Raw genomic sequence first — 17492 nt, 5'->3', positions numbered from 1 at the left:
CACCAAAGAACTGCTTATTACACGTTCTTCTAAGTATCATAAGGAACATTCTCCAGGATAGATTATATAGTAGGCCACAAAACAGGTTTTAAAAGATTTAAGAAGATTGAACTAATTTCAAGCATCTTTTCTGACCACATTGATATAAATCTAAAAATAAATTAGAAATCTATAACAGGATGAAATTAGGAAACTTCACAAATACCTAGAAACTAAACAGCATTTTTCTTAATGACGAAATGGGTTAATAAGGAAGTTAAGGGGAAAATTAATTATTTCTTGAAATAAATGAAAAGGGGAGCATAGCATACCAAACCCTATGGAATACATCAAAAGTAAACTCTAAGAGAGAAGTTATAGCAGTAAATGTTTATGTCAAAAAGAAAGATTTCAAATAAATAACCTATTGTTGCATCTCAGGAAATTAATAAGAAACAAGACAAACTAAACACAAAATTGGTTAAAGGAAGGAAACAGTAAAGCTCCTAGCAGAAATAAACAAAATAGAGACTAGAAAAAGTCAAAATCAACTAAATATTTTTTTAAATACAAATCTTTTCCCAGACTAAGAAAAAAAGAGTAAAATCAAATATGTAAAATCAGATATATAAAACTAGTACCAAAGAAATACAGAGATTCGTACGAAACTATTCTGAACAATTATACGTGAACAAATTAGATAACCTAGAAGAAATGGATACATTTTTGGACACATACAACTTACCAAGATTGACTATGAGGAAATAGAAAATCTGAACACACCAATAACAAGTAAGGAGATTGAAGCAGTGGTAATAAATAAACAAATAATAAATGAATAAATAAAACAGTGTTCTATCAAAGAAAATCCCAAGCCCTACTGTGTTCATCTCTAAATTCTACCAAACACTTAAAGAAAAACTAATACAAACCCTGATCAAAGTATTCCAAAGTCAGCGTAGAAGGGAATACTTCTAAACTCTTTCTACAAGGCCACTATTACCCTGATACAAAAGCCAGACAATGACACAACAAAAACAAAGAAACTACAGTTCAATATCCCTAGCAAACACAGATGCAAAAATTTTCAACAAAATCTTAGCAAACCTAACTCAATAGTACATCAAAAGATAATTCACCATGACCAAGTGGTATTCATCACAGAGTCATAAGGATGTTTTGACATATGCAAATTAATAAATTGATGCATCACATTAACAGAATGAAGAACAAAAAAGGTGTGATCATCTCAATAGATGCAGAAAAAGAATTTGACAAAATCCAACATCCCTTGCTGATTGAAAACCTCCCAAAAATTGGGTATAGAAGAAATATATGTCAACACAATAAACTCCATGTGTGACAACCCAACAGCTAACATCATACTGAATAAGTAAAAGTTGAAAGCTTTTCCTTTAAGATCTGGAACAAGATAAGGATGCCCATTTTCACTATTTCTATTCAACCTGCTCCTGGAAGTTCTAGCCAGAGCAAATAAGCAACAGAAAGAAATAGAAGGCATTCAAATTTTTAAAAAGTAATTAAACTGTTCCCATTTGCAAATGACATGATTTTATATATAGGAAACCCTAAAGACCACAAAAGAGCACTGTTAGAACTAATAAACAAATTCAGTAAGGTTGCAGGACAGAAAAAAACAGAAGAATCTGTAGCATTTCTATATGCTAATAGCAAACTATCTGAAAAAAATCAAGAAAACAATTCAATTTAAGATAGATACAAAAATGCAGTACTTAAATTAATTTAACCAAGGAGGGGAAAGATCTCTGCAATAAAAACTAGAAAACATTGATAAAAGAAACTGAAGACACAAATAAAGGTAAAGATATCCTGTGTTCATGAATTGGCAGAATTAATATTGCTAAAATGTATATACTATCCAAAGCAATCTACAAATTTAATGCAATCCCTATCAAAATATCAAATACATTTATCATGGAAATACAAAGAAAATTCTAAAATTGGTATGGAAACACAAAATACCTCAAGGAACCAGCAATCTTGAGCAAAGAGAACAAAGGTGGAGATGTCACACTACCTGACCTTAAAATATCCTACAAAACTGTAAGTAACCAAATCAGCATGGTACTGGCATAAAAAAGCACACAGACAAATCGAACACGATAAAACATCCATAAATAAATCCATGCACTTACAGCTCACTGATTTTCAACAACAGTGCCAAAAACACACATTAGTGAAAGCCAATCTTTTCAATAAATGGTGTTGGAAAAACTGAATATTCACTTGCAGAAGAATGAAATTAGATATGTATATTTTGTCATATAAAAAATCAACTCTAAATCAATCAAAGATCTAAATATAAGGCTGAAACTACAAAGCTACTAGAAAACTTCAGGGAAAAACTTCATGACCTTGGTCTGGGCAAGGATTACTTTTTCAATGACACCTCTAAAGCATAGGAAACAAAAGCAAAAATAGACAAATGGGATGGCATCAAACTTAAAATCTTTTGCACATCAAAGGAAATAATTAAGAGTGAAAAAGTAACATATGAGAGACTATATTAATATTTACAAGCTATACATCAGATAAGGAGTTCATATCAAAAATATATGAGGAGTTCAATTCACTAACAAAAACAAATAACCTGATTTAAAAATGGGCAAAAGGCTTAAGGAGACATTTCTCAAAAAGTGACATTACAAATGGCCAAAAGGCATATGAGAAAATGCTGAAGAGCAGCACTAGTTACCAGTGAAGTGCAAATCAAACCCACAGTGAGAAACTCTCTCACTCCAGTTAAAATGTCTATTGTCAAAAATGACAAAAGATAACAAGTGTTTGTGAGGATGTGGAGAAAAGGCATCCCTGCTACATTGTTGGTTGGAATTTAAATTAGTGAAATTAGCCAGGCACAGAAAGACTAACACTACATGATCTCCCTGTATTAGTCTGCTTTCATGCTGATAAAGTCATACCCAAGACTGGGCAATTTACAGAAGAAAGAGGTTTAATTGAACTCATAGTTTCATGTGGCTGAGGAGGCCTCACAATCATGGCAAAAGGCAAGGAGGAGCAACTCACACCTTACGTCAATGGCAGCAGGCAAAGAGGGAGCTCCTGCAGAGAAACTTCCATTTTAAAACCACCAGATCTCATCAGACTCATTTGCTATCAACAGAACTGCACAGAAAAGACTCACCTCCATAATCCAATCACCTCCCACTGGGTTCCTCCCATGACATCTGGGAATTGTGGAAGTTACAATTCAAGATGAGATTTCGTTGGGGACACAACCAAACCATATCACTACCTCATATATGGAATCTAAAAAGGTGATCTCGCAGAAGTTGAGAGTAGAATAATGGTTACCAGAGGCTGGATACGGGATAGCAGGGATAAGGAGAGGTTGGTCAACGGGGGGGTACAATCTACAGTTAGATAGGAGAAATAACTTCTGGCTTTTTATTCCACAATAGAGTGAATACATTTATCAATAATGTATTGCATGTTTCAAAATAGAAGAGAGGCTTCTGAATGTTCTCATCACAAAGAGATCATAAATGTTAAATAAATATGTAATGGGTATGTGAATTACTCTAATTATTACACATATTAGACCCAATAAATATGTATAATTATTATGTGTCAATCAGCAATAAAATAAATCTTAAAAGAATTTATATAACACAAGGATAAAAGGTTACTGCTGGTTGCTGGCTTTTTCTCTCTTACAATGTAGGTGGTAGATTTAATGTCAAAATCTGCTGAAGTGCATCAGCTTGCAAACCTTCATGGACTTAATCAATACACTGGGCCTAAAATAAGTTATACCTAGGGACTCCATAAACTTAAACAACGTAATGCCTATTAATCTTAGGGGAGTTGCAGCATATAAAATAGAGGACAAATAGCTATGCCTTACCTGAACTACTCCCTTGCCTGCGTTCCCCATGGTCATCTCACCCACTGCCCTTAAATATCCCACAGTGGATATGAACACTCGGATCCAATGAGTAATAAAGCGAAAATACATTAAGTCTTTGGATCTTATAAACTGGGATGACAAAATGGGATCCAAGGATCATTCCCTAAATTAAAAAAGCTAATATGCCCACTGTAAATTAAAACAGGGCTTTTAAGAATTGAATTGTATTATATAAAGCCCAGATAAAGGGGGAGGAATTGTTCCCCACACTCCTCTATTTAACCATCCAATTGGCCTATTCTTAATCTTGGAAATAATCAATGATACTTCATGGTGGGTTACTGAAATCCTAATACTAGTCTTCTATCTACTAAGGCCCTCATATCCAATATTGTGAAAATTACTAACTCAATCCACCTGTGAGATGTTTTGCTATTATTGGTTTGGCTAATATTCTGTGTTCAGTGCACCAACAGCCTCTCAGCAGCAGAGTGCTTTCACCTCTGAAGGGACACAGCACACATTTACTTCTGAGGTCCTTGAACAACCTTGCCCAACTCACAGTCTTTTCAAGTAAGAACTGCATGCAGTTCTCCCTGGGAGCACAGGTGTGACATTACACTGAAGACATCCTCCCCTAGAAACGTTCATTTGGCATTTTCATTCAGGTCACATACATACTTATAAAGAAGTATGTAAAATGGGGATCGGCCACGTCCCACACATAGTGCAAGACCTCTGCCTACGTTAAATTTCTGAAAGTTGTTTGGTAAACTGAGGGTGCCTCCATGCTGACAGTGTCAGGAAGCAGTTATTGATCCTCTCAGCACCCACAATGGTAAAACAGGCCCCTGAATGTTTAAGTTTTTTGGGGTTCTGGAGGCAACATCTTCCTCATTTACACTGTCCCAAGGACAGTTTCCTCATGCAAACTGTCCCAGCTTGAAGCTTGAATGGGCTCTTTCCAACAAAGGACTCTAGAATCTACCTCAATTGTGATGTAACAGACCATCCCTCTAGTGACCCCGAGAGACTTTTTGCCACAGAGGGATAGCACCTGCTGTTACGGATTGTAAATACACATTTATGGCCATAAGTTCTTCATACATTTCTTATTCAAGTAACTACCTTCATCGATCCTGCATTATACAGCAGTAGAGTGGCAATCGCTGGCCACATGCTGAGCTCTCTCCTGGCATAAGAGGATATGACAAGTTTGAGACCATGGCCCTTCATGCTGAGTTACCTATGATGTTTTGATTCATGGAAACAGCACCCTACAAGCTCTACAAACTCAGCACGGCTCCTGAGGCCTCCTTACCACCAGTTGTACCTAATCCTGAGCCTTCTGGCATTTTTCACCTATAAGAAGGGGCGGCCTCCCCTGTCCTGAGTCTCTTGTTAGATGCCACGGTTCTAGAAAAGGACATCTCTTTCCCAGATTATTTAGCTACTGAGGTAACTGGGATTAACTGCCTGTACAGCAATAGAATTTTGCATACTTTAATAATGGAACTGCGATCGTGATGGGGCTTGCTGGATAGCTATTGCTTTTCATTTCTTAACAGGGATGTCCCTGAATAAGGACAGCACCCAAGGCTCAGCACCACTGGCCAAATTCAGACAGAAATCATAGTACTGGACATCCTGGCCAATTTACAAATCAGTTTCACTTGTACATTGTTACAGAGTAAAAGAGTAAAGAATTTTAGACATTTCTTGCCTCGTAGATTCTCAAATAATAAATCAAGGTAACATGATTTTGCGTATACTAAGAACACAATACAAGCCATCACCAGGACACCCCTTATACACTTTATTGGTTCAAACATTATTAATAGCGGCTATGTCACTCGTTTCACTTATCAAAACATGCCATGCTGGGCTCTTGAACAAGCCATTCAACAGAACTTCCATCTTCCTTATTGGCTTCAGGTTGCAGGCTTTACAGAGCAATAAATTTGCTTATTTAAATAAGCTTAAATTTAATTAAATAAACTATGTCTTACTTTAGTCCTCAGTCAGCATTAGGAGAGAACAGTAATAATGAATCCGACTTAATTTCTTGGTGTTGGCTTGCTGACACATTTCATGCCTCATGCCCCTTCTCTTCCCCTTGTGTTTTTCAGATTTCCTTAAATGAGTAAATGTGTAAATGGGTTGTAGCAAATGCAACTCAAGTAAATTAATATGCACTGCTTTCAGGGTTAGCGCTTAAAAACCTGTCACTTTTGATCCTCCCTGGTCTTCCCTTTACTTCACCTGATGTGAACAAATATACTGACAGTGAAAATATATTTTGAAGATAGCAGAATCATAAAATGGAACGTTTCTGGGTTTCACATATAGTTGCTTGGAGGGGAGTCGTCACCAGTCAGAAACACTTGCAGTTTGCGAGTAGGGAATTAATGTTATAGCTTCCATTCATTAGGTATGTTACGATTTGCTTGGTATAGCAGCTAGCATCATCTTAAAAATCGCTTCATCGCTTCATTTACATGAAACTTAAAAACAATCAAATCAAAGAAATTCACTGTTTTTGCAATAATTGTATAGGGGATCAATTATAAAGAAATCAAAGGCATGACTGACCAAAGTGTCACGTAGTTGTTCTTGCCTATGTCAGGTAGGGAGAGGGATATGACTAGAAAATAGCACTTAGGCTGTCAATTTATTTCTATTTAAACTGTACATACTTCAAATATACTCTTTCATAAGCATGCCATAGTTCACAATGAACATTGGTAGCGAATTTATATTAGGTAAGATATAAATATGTAAGTAAAGGATAAAAGAAAATAGTTGAAAAATTAAAGCATTTGTTTATTAGGAATTTGGCATTGAGATAAAACTATAAATGCAGAGGCACTGTAATATAATGGAAATAACAGCTTCTGAAGGCAAAATATCTCACAGCTGATGATATTCCTACAACACGATCAAAAAGCTGACATCTGTGAGTGGGACCTAAAGCAGGGCAGGATTCCTCAGCAGGTGGAAGCTTTGACACTTGCATCATAAGATACTAGTATTTCAATTATCTGTGGTAAGGGAAGATGCTATCTGGAATTCATGACCATGTCATATGGGAAAAAAAAAAAAACTGTGGACTCTTGGGACTCTGAAGTAAAATCCTGCAATTTTTATTGCATAATTATATATTTTTTTTTCTAAGAGTAACTCCTGGTGTGCTATCAGGGTGTGACAGTAACAGACCACCTCAAGATGAAACCACAAGGAACCACGTAGTCAAAATTGTTCATCGTGAGTTTTGGGAAGACCATCAAACCAAACTAATATGAAGATCCATCCGAAAACCATCATGAGACGGAAAAGATACATCTAGGATCAGACATGAGTGGAGTCAGAAGGCAGCAATAAACTGCATGAGTAGCTACCCTAGATGCCCAGATCATCCACCACAGAAGAGGCACCTAAACAATCAAGTAAAGAAAATGACTTGGTTATCAGCAGCCAGCCTCTGCCAGTAGCTACCATAGTATCTGCACAGTGTGTAGCTAACGCATAAGGCACCATTCCTAAAAAATGATACACTGAGAAACACCAAACTTGCTAGTAACAGAGACCAAGCTGAGTCTCCAATATGGCATCACCCTTTAAGGAGACCAGCCAGCCACTTGATGACTATATCTGACAAGTTGACTATATTTGACACCACCAAAGAAGCAAATATTCATTTTACCTTAATTGAAACAGACACATGCTTAAGGTATGTGTTTGCTTTTTATACCCACAGACCCACAGTCAATACTGTTATCTGAGGGCTAACGTGTAATCCATTAACATGGAATTCTGTATATTCAATATTTCAAAATACTGCATTGGTTTAAGGGAACTACCTTACAATAAAGGAGATAGAGTAGTGGATGCACGCTCATGGATTTTACTGTTTTAAGTTACACAACATCACTGAGCTGCCAGCCTCAGGATAATGACGTGGCCTATAGAAGAAACGGTGGATGTGCCAACTCAGAGGTTTTAGCCTCATGAATGGGTCCCCATCATTTAGAACACAGCACCCATTTTACATCATTGACAATACTATGCTGTTATACACACAAAAGTAGCATATGTGGTACTGAGAACCTAAGCAGTGTAAGGAAGAGTGGCCTAACTTACTATCAGTCTCAAGGACCAACTTAAAGGATTTATACTGCTCATTTTTGGAACTTTGAATTCTCTTTATTTAGAAGTCTTGTCTTGTACTAGGTGAAACCCTGGATTTTTATTGTCAACATGAAGTATAGATTCCATTATGTAATGTAGACAGAAAAGACCTGAATAAGTTATCATGAGTAGGGTGTAGTTGTCTTATCTAATTGGGAGATAGAAGCTACCTGGTCGGTTAAGCAGAATAATTTTAGTATGTGTTATTAACTGTGATAAAATAGTAACTACAAGATATAAAGAAACTGTAATAGTCCAGAGTTCTGAGAAAATAATCAAAAAAGACCAAATATAGAAGTGGCTCTTAGCTTATTGGATAGTGTATCCGATAGCAGAATTTTTCTCTTATTTGATCAGATCAGAGCTGGTCATGAGTTGTATAAGTAACAGCCCACTCTGAACAATGCAAATCGAAGAGTAGGTGATTAACAGCTGGGGGCATGAGTGTACAGTAGAATCTGGGTGCTGGCGGAGGGAGGAAGACTTTAGAGCATGCAGGGCATGTGGGGCTTGCAGAAGGCCTTCAGGTCCTGGCCAGGGCAGGAGGCCTTCAGATTACATGGGTCACAAAGGGACTTTGGTTTCTGTCTCAAGAGAGCTACCTAAAATTTATTGCCAGGCTAAGGCTGCAAGGTTGAAGAGGGATAACATTCTGTGTTCATTGCTTAAAGTTCATCTAAAAAGCTACTTTTCTAAAAATCTCACAAAATACTGTGATCAAAATTAAGTAAACATTACATAATGAAATAAGACAGTGAATACACCAAGAAACATTAGTGTTAAGGAATGTCACGTGGTTTGAATTCCCTACCAGCACAAAAGGAGTGAGCCTGAGTTTTCTTCTCAGTTCTCTGGATAAGGGGCAGGAAGGAAGGGAAAGTATTGGGGTTTGAAAGCCATTGGCAATAATAAAAATGGAGTCACACACTTTAATATTCTCCACCACCAAATAAAAATTATTATAAATCTTACCAAACTGAAATAATAGCTCTTATAGGCATGCCCTACATAACACATTTACAGGTATGAAATACCTTGTTAGTTTCCAATTCCAACAAAATCAGACCTTCCCTAAACTTATTCCTTTTAATGGGAATAACGTCTTCTGCTATATTCTTATTAATAATAGCTTTATTAGTTTAAAAACATGCACTTAACATTAAACATCTAAGAAAAATTTCATAGGACAATGCTTGATCTACTTTTCTAAGAAAATAACCTTCTGATAAAAAAGAACTAAGGTTAAAAAATTGAAATGTGAAGCAGTACTCTAGAATCCAATAGTTTAAAATAAATAACCTAAAGATTTATCTGACTTCAACACATTCATGCACGAGAATGTCAGGGAATATCAGATTCAAAGGTGTATTTCTGGTTATTGATAGAGGATGATGAGTTTACCTTCAAGACTTTAATTCTCTTCTGTGAATCTATACAGATGTGCCCAGCCCAATTTAGAGTTCAACACATATGGCATGCAATTACCTTCTGAGCATCAAATCCCAAATAACTTTTGAATTTTATACATGTCAGCATCCTTACTTGGCATTTTACGAGAAACATTAAGATTTTACATTTGAAAAGTGATTCATGTAAGTGATTTTTTGAAGATGTTTTTTATTTTTAAGTAAAAAGGAAAAAAACTTTCTGCTTAGAACTTTTTTTTAAAAAGGTAATTATTGACTTAGGGTAGAGACTAATTAATGTTTACTTGGTATTTTGGAACTATTCCTCTCACTAAATTAACCCTATGTGACTCAACAGTAGTATCAGAAATAAAACTTAACTTGGCACTATGTGTTTATATGTATAAAGGATAAAATATATTTGATAAATAATGATCCGAAGCATGTGTCTCCCAATGAAATGAAATAAAACATTTCAAAGGTAAGCAATTGTTTCAGGTGGGATTTCTTTGAAAAAAGCCAAGGAAAGGGAATGTTAAGCTCTCCATAGTATATAAACTCTAGGAGGAAATTTCTCTTATATTTATTTCTCCTCATCATCGCCTCATTAGATAGAGCATTGCCAAGTTGGTAATCAATATATATTAACACATGATTAATGAGAAACGGATTATTTCACAAATGAAATCACAATCTCCATTATTGGAAGCAGCAGAGGAAGCAAACAGAATCAACATGAATAAGAGGAGATGATGACATTTGGTATATTTCTTCCTGGTCAAAAATTAGCATTCAGTTATAACTTGAAAATACTGGTTCAGAAGATATGCCCAATTAGATATTTATGGAAGGGAGTTTGATTATGAGTCAGGATTAAAATTATTTTACTATATGGCTAAGAATGGCACAGTTTACTTGTAGATGAAATCATCTAGTGCTGTGTGAAAATGTGGAGTGGTAAACTGGTAACAGGAGAGATACGATGACTTAACTGAATAGTGCAGCTTTTCTGCACATTTCCATATTATCCCATCACCTAATCCATACTTACTGAGCCTGCTGACCATCCCCAAAGTTCATGACTTTGTATTAGAATCAGCAGTAAAGAAGCAACAAAGAAAACCATATAGTGTCAAAATCACTGGCTTAATTATCTGGTTTAAAGCATAAAACATGTTCACAAACAGCTACAGAAGGCAGAGAAACATTTTCACCGCAGAGAGAAATCAGTGTCCAAAAGAGACGTAGATCTATACAAAAATATTCTTCTCAACAATGCTCCAAATGATAAAATACTACTATTTTAAGCGTTAATGTAGTGAGTGTTCTGGAAAATCTTTTAAAGTTCATATTTGTAAAAAGCAGAATAACTTTTCCTGTGCAAGAATCCTGTTAATGGTATTTAATTTTCTGACATCATTTGTAAATTAAGAAGCTGGAATCTTATTTTCCTTAATAATGGAAAACAGAAAAAGGTGTTTCTATACAATTTAAGCAAATCAAAAGGCAAAAAAGGATGCACGGATGTATGTGTAATTACATATTATGAATTCTAAACTTTAAAGATGTGACTTATACTCAAATATTAGCTATTTGGGGCTTATGTAAAAAATAATCAAATAGAATTAATGATGTCATCAATTTCTAGTCATGGTATTTTTATACAAAAAAATTTATTCCTTTATTTGAATCCCTGCCATCATCTGGCTTCTAACATTACATATGTAGCCTCATTTTTCATTACTTTTACTTAATAAAACTATCATTCATTTAGATTATTGCTGCTCTCCAATATGTCACGTTTATCTGCTTCTGTGCCTTTTTTGGTACATATACTTTTACCTGATTAAAATACTCTGCCTCTTTACAATCTGAAAAATCTTACTTACCCTTTACAAAACCTCACTCAGATGCCATGTATTCATATCAGGGGTTCTAATCCTTCATTAGACAATTCTTCTTCCCTGTTATTTTCTACATAGGCTTTGTTTTGTTAATTCTGCTAGTGTAGCTCTAAACTTCCTAAATGGTGGGTAATTTATTATGCTTTTCCTTAAGAGGGTGGATAGATTTGCATTCCTATTTATATTCTTAGACTTTTATTGACCCTGAAGTATAATTTATATATTTAGTGAATTTTAGTCATATGTAACTTTTGAAATGTAAACTCATCCTTTGCCCTCTTGGTAAAATACTCTGTCAGGAGGTTGGCTGTGCTGGGAAAAAGATCTGGGCTGCCCAGTGTTAGAGTTAACCAATTAAAACAGCAAAAGCCATAAATGAAATATTTAAGCATTTAATCACTTTCTGTAATGATATAAACAAGAGTCTAACCTGGAGAAAGCACTAACACCTCATGTTCCATCTCTCACCATGTAAGTGCTGCCTGTTGGGGGTGGTCAGGTAGATCAGTGCAGAGTTTGGGGTCATCTGACAGTAGAACAAGGGTGGAACAAAAGGTTCCAATGTCTTTTTGGACCATGAAGTTGGGGGCGGATGGTGAGTGTAATGGAGGAATGTCTATGAGTAGAAAAGCACTCGTACTGACTCACTGAGTCAGAGCGGGGAAAGGTGTCTTCAAGGTATCCTTCTTTTTTCATAAGGAAGCCCTGGCGGAGGAGCCTGAAGAGATCCCCTCTGTCTAGAACCTCAGATAAAAAGGCTTAGAAATGAAGGCACCAGGGTAGGAATACAAATACAGGAAAGCTGGGCTGGCCTGAGGGCCTGAATCTTTGATCCCAACTTCCTTCAGAGACTAGTATGCATCAGCTGTGCAGTAGGTCTGTTGCAGAAAGGGCAGCTTTCCCCTCGAGGCTTGCCAGGTAAAGCTTTAAAATGGACCATGATTGAGCCTGAAAGTTCACACATAGGTCTTTCATCAGGAGCCAAATTTCTATGCTCTCGTTAATATATTCTAATGTTATACATGGTAATAAGAGATTTTTGCAGTTTTCCTAAGGGATAATAAACTTTAATAAAAATTTTTAAAAAGAGCTTACAATACTAAGTGTTGGTGAGAATGTATGGCAATGGAAACGCTTTCACATACACATTACCTCCATGTTGAAAACTGACAGCTTCTACTAAAGTTGAACAAATGCATACATCACATATGCTTAAAGAAAAGCATCTTCTAAAGTATATATTAAATTCAGTCATGATTTTGGTTCTTTTCAATATGAACTGCTACAGAAAAAAGACTTAAGTTATTTAGGCAAGAGATAGACAATACAGAGACAGAAAATAGTAAGAGAATACTGGTGAGAATAACATGCTGTGAAAAGAAACAAGCTGTATACAGGCAGCAAAGAAGAAAAGCATCACAAATGCTTGCAAAATACAAAATATTTGGATGAGATAAGAGATGGCAATCACAGATAACAGTTGTCTTTGTTGAAAATAGAGACATATTAATTGGGAGTGGAATGCAAGGAGAAAAAAATTCTACAATTGACCATTTACACATATATCATAATAGCATGTTGGGGTTTTATGAGTTTAGAAGGATCTTATTTATCTATTTTTTATTTATTGTTCAGGAAATAGAAAATCCCCCAATAAAAACAGTATTTTAAATTATAGTTTTATATATTAAAAATATAATTTGTATAATTTATCAAAATATGTTTTGGTGTGAAAGTAATAAAAAGTTCTAAATAATTATAATTAATTTTGCTCAACTATTTAAAAAACATGCTTTTGTTGAGAGAGATACATTTTAATGTGATATCAAACTTGGTAACATTGATGCAATAGTCCTGCTATTCCTCAGGTTTAAGTATAAAGGAATGGGAAAAAGAGGACAGAAAATGACGTTTACATGTCTTTGCCATGATTTCTTGCAGATCCCTCTCGCAAATTCCAGTATTTGGAATTGCTCTAATAAAAATTTGAGAACAATTTTTATAGAGAAAACTGAAAGCATTTTCTACCTTTATCTATGGAACTGGGCATTTCACTACAGCAACAGAATGATTGTCAAATTGAGAAAAAGTGGAAGAGAAAACTGTTCAATGGAAAATAACCTAATGATTGCTGTACTAATGTGCAAATGCTTTGAGAATAGAAATGCTTTGAGTCCACCGGTTTATTCTGACTTCTTTCTTAGCTTGCTTGGTCAGTAAAAGCATAGAAACTGGAATCTTTTCAACAGCTACTACAACAGAGGGGATAACCATGAAAATCATTCAAGTAAAAGTCATAAAACAGCAATATAAGCATAAGAGGCCTTCAACTGTTTCCGAATGTCGTGTCCCACATCCCCTCATTCGCAGCAGGCCAGCAAGGAAAGACTAGTAAATGGTGCAATCTGGCTCTTTATTCTCTCATACATGAACTAGTAGAAAACTGTACTGAAGTTTGTGGGTTAATAATGTGCTGTGGGAATAGTTATTTGTCACACATTTGTCATGGAGGACTTATTCCTTTAAGAACCATTCAGTTTATAATTGCAACCGCATTCAGCTCAATTCCTTCAAAGCAGCGTCTGATCGCGGGTAATAAGTCAGCACTTCTGGAGTGCCATTAACTCTTTCTATCATGGCATTTTATGCATGAGCATTAACAGTTCACTAAACAGGACCCCAGTGTTCCAAAAGAACCAAAGTGGAATACACTGGAAAGAAACAGTTGTCTTAGTTCATTTGGCGCTGCTATAACAGAATACCTGAGGTTGGATCATTTATTTAAAAAGGGTTTATTTGGATAACGATTCTGGCAACTGGAAAGTTCAAAATTTGGCAGCTGCATTTGGCAAAAGCCTCAAGCTGCTTCAACTCATGAAAGAGAGTGGAAAGAGAGCAGCAGGAATATGGAAAGAAATTACATGGCAAGAGAGGAAATAAAAGAGAGAAACTGAGGAAGCCAGATTTGTAATACCCTGCTCTCATGGGAGCTAATTCATTCTTGCAAGAGCAAGCACTCACTCACCCCTATATATGGGTATTAATCGATTCATAAAGGAACTGCCCCCATGACCCAAACACTTCCCACTAGGTCCCACCTTTCAACACTGCTATGTGGGAGGTCAAATTTCATCATAATTTTCACAGGAACAAACCACTTCCAAATGTGATTGGTGCTAATCACATAGCACCAATAATAAATACCTTGTTTTACTTTAACAATATATATTTGTCAATTGTGAAATAAAAATATTTTTCTAAAGAAAATATTTTTAACTTAAAAGCAGCTTTTTATATATACTTTAAGTTCTGAGGTACATGTGCAGAACGTGTAGGTTACATAGGTATACATGTGCCATGGTGGTATGCTGCACCCATCAACCTGTTGTCTACATTAGGGATTTCTCCTAATGTTACCCCTCCCCTAGCCCCCCACCCACTGACAGGGCACAGTATGTGATGATCCCCTCCTTGTGTCCATGTGTTCTCATTGTTCAACTCCCACTCATGAGTGAGAACATGCTGTGTTTGGTTTTCTGTTCTTGTGTTAGTTTGCTGAGAATGATGGTTTCCGGCTTCATCCATGGCCCTGCAAAGGACATGAACTCATCATTTTTATGGCTGCATAGTATTCCATGGTCTATATGTGCCACATTTTCTTTATCCAGCCTATCATTGATGGGCATTTGGGTTGGTTCCAGGTCTTTGTTATTGTCAACAGTGCCTCAATAAATATACGTGTGCATGTATCTTTATAGCAGAATGATTTCTAATCCTTTGGGTATATATCCAGCAATGGGATTTCTGGGTCAAATGGTATTTCTAGCTTTAGATCCTTGAGGAATCACCACTGTCTTTCACAATGATTGAACTAATATACACTCCCACCAACAGCGTAAAAGTGTTCCTATTTCTCCAGACCCTCTCCAGCATCTGTTGTCTACTGAGCTTTCAATGATCACCATTCTAACTGGCATGAGATGATATCTAAATGTGGTTTTGATTCACTCTTTTTCAATTGTTTGGAATAGTTTCAGAAAAAATTGTGCCAGCTACTCTTTGTATCTCTAGTGGAATTCAGCTGTGAATCTGTCTGGTCCTGGACTTTTTTTGGTTGGTAGGCTGTTAACTGTTGCCTCAGTTTCAGAACTTGTCATTTGTCTATTCAGGGATTCAACTTCCCTGTTCAGTCTTGAGTGTGTATGTTTCCAGGAATTTATCCATTTCTTCTGGATTTTCTAGTTAACTTGCTTAGAGGCATTTATACTATGTTCTGATGGTAGTTTGTATTTCTGTGAGATTGGTGGTGATATCCCCTTTATCATTTTTATTGGATCTATTTGATTCTTCTCTCTTTATTTTTCTGGCTAACAGTTAACCTATTTTGTTGATCTTCTAACAAAAACAGCTCCTGGATTTACTGATTTTTTAAAGGATTTTTTCATGTCTCTATCTCCTTCAGTTCTGCTCTGATCTTAGTTATTTCTCATCTTCTGCTAGCTCTTGAATTTGTTTGTTCTTGCTTCTCCGGTTCTTTTAATTGTGAGGTCAGGGTATTGACTTCAGATCTTTCCTGCTTTCTTTTGTGGGAATTTAGTGCTATAAATTTCCCCCTAGACACTGCTTTGAATGAGTCCCAGAGATTCTGGTACGTTGGGTCTTCATTCTCATTGGTTTCAAACAACATCTTTATTTCTGCCTTAATTTCATTATTAACCCCATAGTCATTCAGGAGCAGGTTGTTCAGTTTCCACGTAGTTGTACGGTTTTCAGTGAGTTTCCTAATGCTGAGTTCTAATTTGCTTGCACTGTGGTCTGAGAGATTGTTTGTTATTATTTCCATCCTATTGCATTTGCTGAGGAGTGTTTTAATTCTAATTATGTAAATAATTCTAGAATAAGTGTGATGTGTTTCTCAGAAGAATGTATATTCTGTTGATTTGGAGTGGAATGCTCTGTAGATGTCTGTTAGGTCTGACTTGTCCAGAGTTAAGTTCAAGTCCCGGATATCCTTGTTAATTTTCTGTCTCATTGATCTAATGTTGAAAGTGGGGTGTTAAAGTCTTCCATTATCATTGTGTGGGAGTCTAAGTCTCTTTGTAGATCTCTAAGAACTTGCTTTATGAATCTGGGTGCTCCTGTATTGGGTGAATATATATTTAGAATACTTCACTCTTCTTGTTGCATTGATCCTTTTACCATTGTGTAATGCCCTTGTTTGTCTCTTTTGATCTTTGTTGGTTTAAAGTCTATTTTATCAGAGACTAGTATTCCAAGAGGAGCTATTTTTGCTTTTCATTTGCTTGGAAAATATATCTCCATCCCTTTATTTTAGGCCTATGTTTGTCTTTGCATGTGAGATAGGTCTCCTGTATACAGCACACCGATGGGTCTTGACTATCCAATTTGCCAGTCTGTGTCTTTAAAAGGGGGGCTTTTAGCCCATTTACATTTAAGGTTAATATTGTGATGTGTGAATTCGATCCTATCATTATGATGCTAGCTGGTTGTTCTGCCCGTTAGTTGAGGTAGTTTCTTCCTAGTGTTGATGGCCTTTTCAGTTTGATATATTTGTGCATTGACTGATACCAGTTGTTCCTTTTCACGTTTAGTGCTTCCTTCGGGAGCTCTTGTAGGGCAGGCCTGGTGGTGACAAAATCTCTCAGCATTTGTTTGTCTGTAAATAATTGTATTTCTCCTTTGCTTATGAAGCTTAGTTTGGCTTGATATGAAATTCTGAGTTGAAAATTCTTTTCTTTACAAATGTTGAATATTGGCTCCCATTCTTTCCTGGCTTGCAGGGTTTCCACTGAGAGATCTACTCTTAGACTGACGGACTTCCCTTTGTGGGTAACCTGACCTTTCATTTTGGCTGCCATTAACATTTTTTCCTTCATTTCAACCTTGATGAATCTGATGATTATGTGTCTTAGAGTTGCTCTTCTCAAGGAATATCTTTATGGTGTTCTCTGAAATTTTTTGAATTCGAATGTTGGTTTGCATTGCTAGGGTGGGGAAGTTCTCCTGGATAACATCCTGAGGAGTGTTTTCCAACTTGGTTCCATTCTCCCTGTCATTTTCAGGAACACCAATCAAACGTAG

General features: G+C 36.1%; 1 long non-coding RNA gene across 1 annotated transcript; it reads right to left on the bottom strand.

Annotated features, from left to right (window-relative positions):
* Positions 1–3346: 3346 nt before the first annotated feature.
* On the bottom strand, positions 3347–17229 carry LOC116559988. The gene is made up of 3 exons (XR_004272719.1): positions 16997–17229; positions 13584–13589; positions 3347–3692 (listed from the first exon to the last, which is right to left on the bottom strand). It is a non-coding gene; the product is annotated as an uncharacterized LOC116559988 (long non-coding RNA).
* Between the last annotated feature and the right edge of the window lie 263 nt (positions 17230–17492).

The sequence above is a fragment of the Sapajus apella genome, unplaced genomic scaffold, assembly GCF_009761245.1.
Source record: "Sapajus apella isolate SASKATOON/1434 unplaced genomic scaffold, GSC_monkey_1.0 scaffold25, whole genome shotgun sequence".
Taxonomy (NCBI): Eukaryota; Metazoa; Chordata; class Mammalia; order Primates; family Cebidae; genus Sapajus; species Sapajus apella.
The sequence above is the reverse complement of the archived record's forward strand: the minus strand, read 5'-3'. Positions and strand labels throughout refer to the sequence as shown.